Source organism: Dromiciops gliroides, chromosome 1 (genome assembly GCF_019393635.1).
Source record: "Dromiciops gliroides isolate mDroGli1 chromosome 1, mDroGli1.pri, whole genome shotgun sequence".
NCBI classification, from domain to species: Eukaryota; Metazoa; Chordata; class Mammalia; order Microbiotheria; family Microbiotheriidae; genus Dromiciops; species Dromiciops gliroides.
The window spans coordinates 66497714-66503887 of NC_057861.1; positions in this window are offsets into that span (position 1 = coordinate 66497714).

Genomic DNA, 6174 nt, shown 5'->3' on the forward strand with positions numbered 1-6174 from the left:
CTGGATTTGAACTCAGGTTCTCATGAATCCAGGGTCAGTGCTCTATCTACTGTGCCACCTAGCTGCCCCTCCCCGTCTTCTCTCTCTTTTTTTTTTTGGTGAGGCAATTGGGGTTAAGTGACTTGCCCAGGGTCACACAGCTAGTAAGTGTCAAATGTCTGAGGCCGGATTTGAACTCAGGTACTCCTGACTCCAGGGCCAGTGCTCTATTCACTGCGCCACCTAGCTGCCCCTCCCCGTCTTCTCTTAAGCTAAAAATTCCTTGTTCCTTCAGCTGATCTTTATATGATGTGATCTCCAGGGTTTTGTTTTTTTGTTGTTGTTGTTTTTACCACCATGGTTTTCCTCTAATGGATGAGCTCTAGGTTGTCAATGTCCATCTTAAAATAGGGTCCCTTGAATTGATCATCATTGTCCATTCGGTCAACTAGCATTTATCAAGGATCTATGATGTGTAAGGAAGAGTACAGTAGACCTATTCTATTACCTCTCTAATTCTATGACTCTCGTAATGTAGCCTAATATTGCATTAGCTTTTTTTTTTGCTATCTTATTGATTGATATTGAGCTCATAGACCAATTATACCTCCAATCTTTTTCACGTGAATTGTCTAGCCACACTTCCCCAATACTGTACCTCTGCAGTTGATTTTTTTGAACCTACATTTAAGACTTTAAATTTATCCTTGTTAATTTCAATTCAATTCAAAAGAAAGTTATTAAGTGCTTACTCTTTATAAGGGATTGTACTAGGGCTCTTGAAGATAGAAAGACAAAACCAAAACAACCTCTATCTTCTAGAAACTTAGGTTATACTGTAGCATCTGAAGCACTGTCTATCTCACATTCGGAATCTTCAGAAAAAGGGACCTCAAGTTCTAGGTACTCTGTGGGCCTACATCCTCTCAGAAGTTGATAAGCTTGTGAACCCCCACTGATGTACTTACTTTTACTACTCAGTCAAAAGACACAATTACTTAAAAAAAATTTTTTTGGTGAGGCAATTGGGGTTAAGTGACTTGCTCAGGGTCACACAGCCAGTAAGTGTCAAATGCCTGAGGCCGGATTTGAACTCAGGTCCTCCTGAATTCAGGGCCGGTGCTCTGTCCGACACAATTACTTTTTATTTTAGTGAAATAAGCTTAGCAAGAAAACTAGTAATAGAACATTTCCCCCATAAATCTAGGTTCCATTTCCCCACAAATATACCTGCCATGACGAGTAAGAATGGATATTATTGGGGACATGGACTGAAAGGCAAATAGGTTGGGAATGCCTATGGCCAGGGCAAATACATTATTCCCCTGGTAGTGCAGGTCAACCAAGGCTCCCAGTGATTACATCTGTTCAGTTTAGCCCTATTTCCCATTCATTGGTCTTATGAAACATGAAATCTCTAAAAACACTTTGTCACTTCTGGATTATGGTCATGGAATGTTGTCTCTGCCAGGTATCCACTTCTGCTCACACACAGATGCTGCTGGACACAGTGTTACATTGGTCTCATGTATCTCTGCTGGTCTCATTGTTGTAGAAGTTTCTCATACAAGTTTCTGGGTTTCTGAACTTCAGAGCACCTGGCACTTTCTACTTGAGTGCAGTAATTAGAAAGTCTCTTACTGATAAGGGTGGGCTGACAGCTCCTTGAGGTCAATCAGGTAAAGTGCCCCAACACTAAGATCTAATCTTTTTTTTTTTAACTCTACTTCCTCCTGCTAAGGTCTACATCCTTGTCCCAATATTCAACATGATTTATTGTTATTGTAACTCCTGCTTAATTGCCTTCTGGGGAAACCATTTTAGAGGAACTCTACTTACCAAATAAATCTCACAAGAGCAGCATGGGTCTTAGATGCTACAGTTTTTCTTAATCTCAAAATCCTCTAGGTTTTGGCATGCAAGTGAAAGCAAGGAACAAAAACCTCCAGGCCCCACTGAGGCATCATCCTCACCTAACTTTGTTCTAAATTCCTGCTTTCTTATGTAAATGTGCTTGACAATAAGACTCCCCTAAGCTGACCTGCACTACAATTAAATTTCATCTTGGTAGATCTATTCCTTCATATTGGTAGAATCTTTGGGGACCTCAACTCCATTATCAAATACATTAGCTCCCCCCTTCCTTCCCTTCCCAGGGATTTATCTGCAAATTTTCTAGGCATACATTCATCCAAGTCATTGATAAAAATGTTAAACAGCACATGGCCAAGGACAGGGGCCTGGGCCAAGGCACTAGAAACGTCCCTACAAGCTGTTCCTGAAACCAGTCGGTTGTCAGGTTTGACAAGTCTGTCAAGCCTGGATACATGTCCCAGGAAGACAGCTGCCCTTTCGGTTGTTTGTGTCAGGTCGACAGATGGTGCCATGGCTACTCATCATTTCTTTCTCTGATTCTTTCTGGATGACTTCTCTTTTGATGATCTGCATCATTGTTTCTTGGAGTCAAGTCAAGAAGCATTCATTAAGTACCTACACCAGCCATTGGGGATACAAAGACCGAAGTAAAACAGCCCCTGCCCTCTGGGAGCTCATTGTCTAATGGGGGAGACAACATGCAAACAACTGCACACAAACAAGCTGTATCCAAGATGAATCAGACATAGTCAGCAAAGGGAAGGCAAGAGCATTAAGAGGGATCAGGAAAGGATTCTTGTAAAAGGTGGGATTTTAGCTGGGACTTGAAAGAAGGCCAGTGAAGTCAAAGGGCCTAGATGAGGAGAGAGAGCAGTCCAGCCAGAAAAAATGCCCAGAGATGCGAGATGGAGTGTTTTGTTTGAGATGCAGCCAGGAGGCCAGGGTCACCAGATCACAGAGTACTTGGAGGGGAGGAAGGTATAAGAAGATTAGAATGGTAGGAAAGGACAAGGTCCTTTATTTTTTTAAATTATTTTTTATTTTTTTGTGAGGCATTTGGGGTTAAGTGACTTGCCCAGGATCACACAGCTAGTAAGTGTTAAGTGTCTGAGGCTGGATTTGAACTCAGGTCCTCCTGACTCCAGGGCTGGTGCTCTATCCACTGCGCCACCTAGCTGCCCCCAGGTTCTTTATTTTTGATTTATATTTGATCTGGAGGTGATGTGGAGCCACTGTGGTTTATGGAATTGTGGGAGTGACATGGTCAAATCTGAATGGAGGATGAACTGGAGTGGAGAGAGATGGGAGGCAAGGAGCCAACCATTTGGCTATTACAGCAGTTCAGGCATGAGGCGATGAGGGTCTGACCAAGGGCCAAGGTAGGGTCAGAGGAGAGAAAGAGACATATTCTAGAGGCAAGATGGCAAGATGTGGTGACTGATTGCTTATGGGGGTGAGAGAGAAGGAGAAGCTGAGGATGACACTGAGGTGCCAAACCTGGGAGCCTGGGAGGATGGAATTGCCCTTGACAATAATATGGAATTTGGGAAGAATGGAAGGTTTGGGGGAGGGGTAAAATAATGAGTTCCCAACAGAAATGGGAAGCTGCTTCCTCTTGAAAAGGTCCAGCTTCCCCTTCTATGCAAAGAGCCTCATGGTGCCCTGCTGGATTCTGCCTTGGTCAGACCACATCTGGGGCAGGGTGCTCCGGTTTAGGTACCACATTGTGGACAGTCATCAGAAGGCTGGAGAGCATCCAGAGGTGGGTAATCAGGTGTGGGAGAGGGCCTCAAGACCATACCACATGAGGATAGGCTGAAGGAACTGGGGGTGTTTAGCTTGGAGAAAAGAAGATTTAACCTGGATGGGAGAGGTGATGTCCATAACTGAGGAACGGTTGAACAAATTCGGTATATGGAATGCCCGGTGGCATAGAGGGTAGTGTGTTATATCTGGAGTCAAGTAGACCTGAGTTCAAAACTGATCTCAGAACACTTACTAGCTGCATGCCTTTGGGCAAGTCACTTAACCTCTGTCTGCCTCAGTTTCCTGAATTGTGAAATGGGGATAATAATAGCACCTAGGTCTCAGGATTGTTGTGAGGATCAAATGAGATTTTATACACACACACACACACACACACAAACATATATATATATATATACATATATATATATATATACACACAGGGAGATAGAGATAGAGATAGAGATAGATCTCACAGTACTTGGAGGGCACTACATAAATGCTATCACCACCACTCACATGGTACTTGGAGGGCACTACATAAATGCTATCACCACCACTACCACCACCACCATCACCACAACTACTATTGCTGTTGCTGTTGCTGCTGCTGCTGCTGTTACTACTACTACTACAAAATAAATGACAAAAGGAAAGGTTTCAGAGAAACCTGTGAAGATTTGTGGGAACTGATGCAGAGGGAAGTGGACAAAACCAGAACAGTTTATGCTTTAACAACACATAGGTCGGAGGGAGAGAAAATGAATGTTGTTAATTGAAAAAAAAATTTAAAGACATTATGGAGAAGAGATGATAGCTGTCTCAAGTATAGGAAAGGCTTTCATGACAAAGAGGACTGAAACTTGGTCTGTTTGATTCTAGAGAATAAAACTAGAAGCAATGAGTAGAAGTTGCCAAGAATATAACTCAGTCTAAATGTCAGGGAAAAAAGCTTCCTAACAATTAGTTCTGGGCCTAGAGTCAGAAAGACTCATCTTCCTGAGTTCGAATCTGGTCTCTGACACTTACTAGCGGTGTGACCCTGGGCAAGTCACTTAACCCTGTTTGCCTCAGTTTCCTCATTTGTGAAACGAGCTGGAGAAGGAAATGGCCAACCACTCCAGTATCTCTGCCCAGAAAACCATAAATAGGGTCATGGAGAGTGGGATATAACTGAACAACCACCACCACTACCACCATGGATTAGAGCCATCTAATTAGATTAGGCTGCTCTCAGATGTCAGGCACAGGCCATAGGATGCTAAAGGGTGGATCTTATAAAGGGGACTCTTATTCAGGTAAGGGACAGACAAGGTGTCCTCTGCTGGTCCTGCGCATTCGGAGATCCTGTGATGATTTGATGATTCTTCTCTTCCTTCTCCATGTCACTTTCTTCTCTCTAGCCTCCTGACACAGGAGAGAATTTCTCTCTGCTAGCGTGGATTCTTTTTTCCTCTTTGTTTTCTCAGTTGAAACACTCCTTCCAGGAACAGCTCATTCTCATCATTAGGAAAGAGGACAATCTGTACTCTGTACAGACGTAGCTGTGGCTTGGAAGTGGTAGGCCTGAGAAGGAAAAGTGATTTCTCTAAGGTCAACCAATAGTAAATGGCATAACCAGCATTCAAACTCAGGTCTCCCGACTCCAATTTCAGATCTCTTTTTATTCAATAGCATCTGCCCCTTCTTTTCTTTTTCTTTTTCTTTTGGTGAGGCAATTGGGGTTAAGTGACTTGCCCAGGGTCACACAGCTAGTAAGTGTCAAGTGTCTGAGGCTGGATTTGAACTCAGGTCCTCCTGACTCCAGGGCCGCTGCTTTATCTACTGTGCCACCTAGCTGCCCCCTGCCCCTTCTTTTTACAAAAGGGGAAACTGAGACCGCCAAAGTGATAGACTTTAGAAACATAAAATATGGATGGGAAGGGCTCTTAGAGAGAAAACCCCACAGTCAGACAGATAAGACAACTGGGGTCCGAGAGTCTCTTCTTGAGACAGAGATCACAGCTAGGAAGAGTCAGAAACTGAACTCAGGTTTCTTAATTCCTTTCTGGCACTCCTTCCAAGACATTGCCCTGGCTTTCAAGGCTCCTGCGTCCCCCATGCCCCTTTTGCATCCTGCCTTGGATGCCCGGGATACGTGATGGGCAGGGGCCTGGGCTATAGATTCACCCCCACAGGGAATAGCATGGCTCAGCTAGAGTTCTAGGCAGCCTTTGTTCTTGCTAAGAAGGGGACAGTAAGCTGGCAAAGCAGATCTAACAGAGAGCAGCTCCCAGCCCTGGCCCAGCTCCCTACCTCAAACAGCGGCCAAATCTCTCCCATGTCAGAAATACATCAACCACCATAATAACCCCCTGCACTTTGCTCACACCTTTTATTGTAGGGTTGGAGAGATGGGCCCACGTTAATGAATAGGCCTCCATTAGAACATGCCGTGCATGTCTTCTGGCTTTGTTGCATTTGGAGGCCAAGCTAATGAGCCCAAGCCAGTCAGCAAAGGAGCAGGGTTTATTAAGAACGAACATCGACACTGCTTAAATGGAGCTGCCTAAGTGGATGGGATTGAGAGGCACC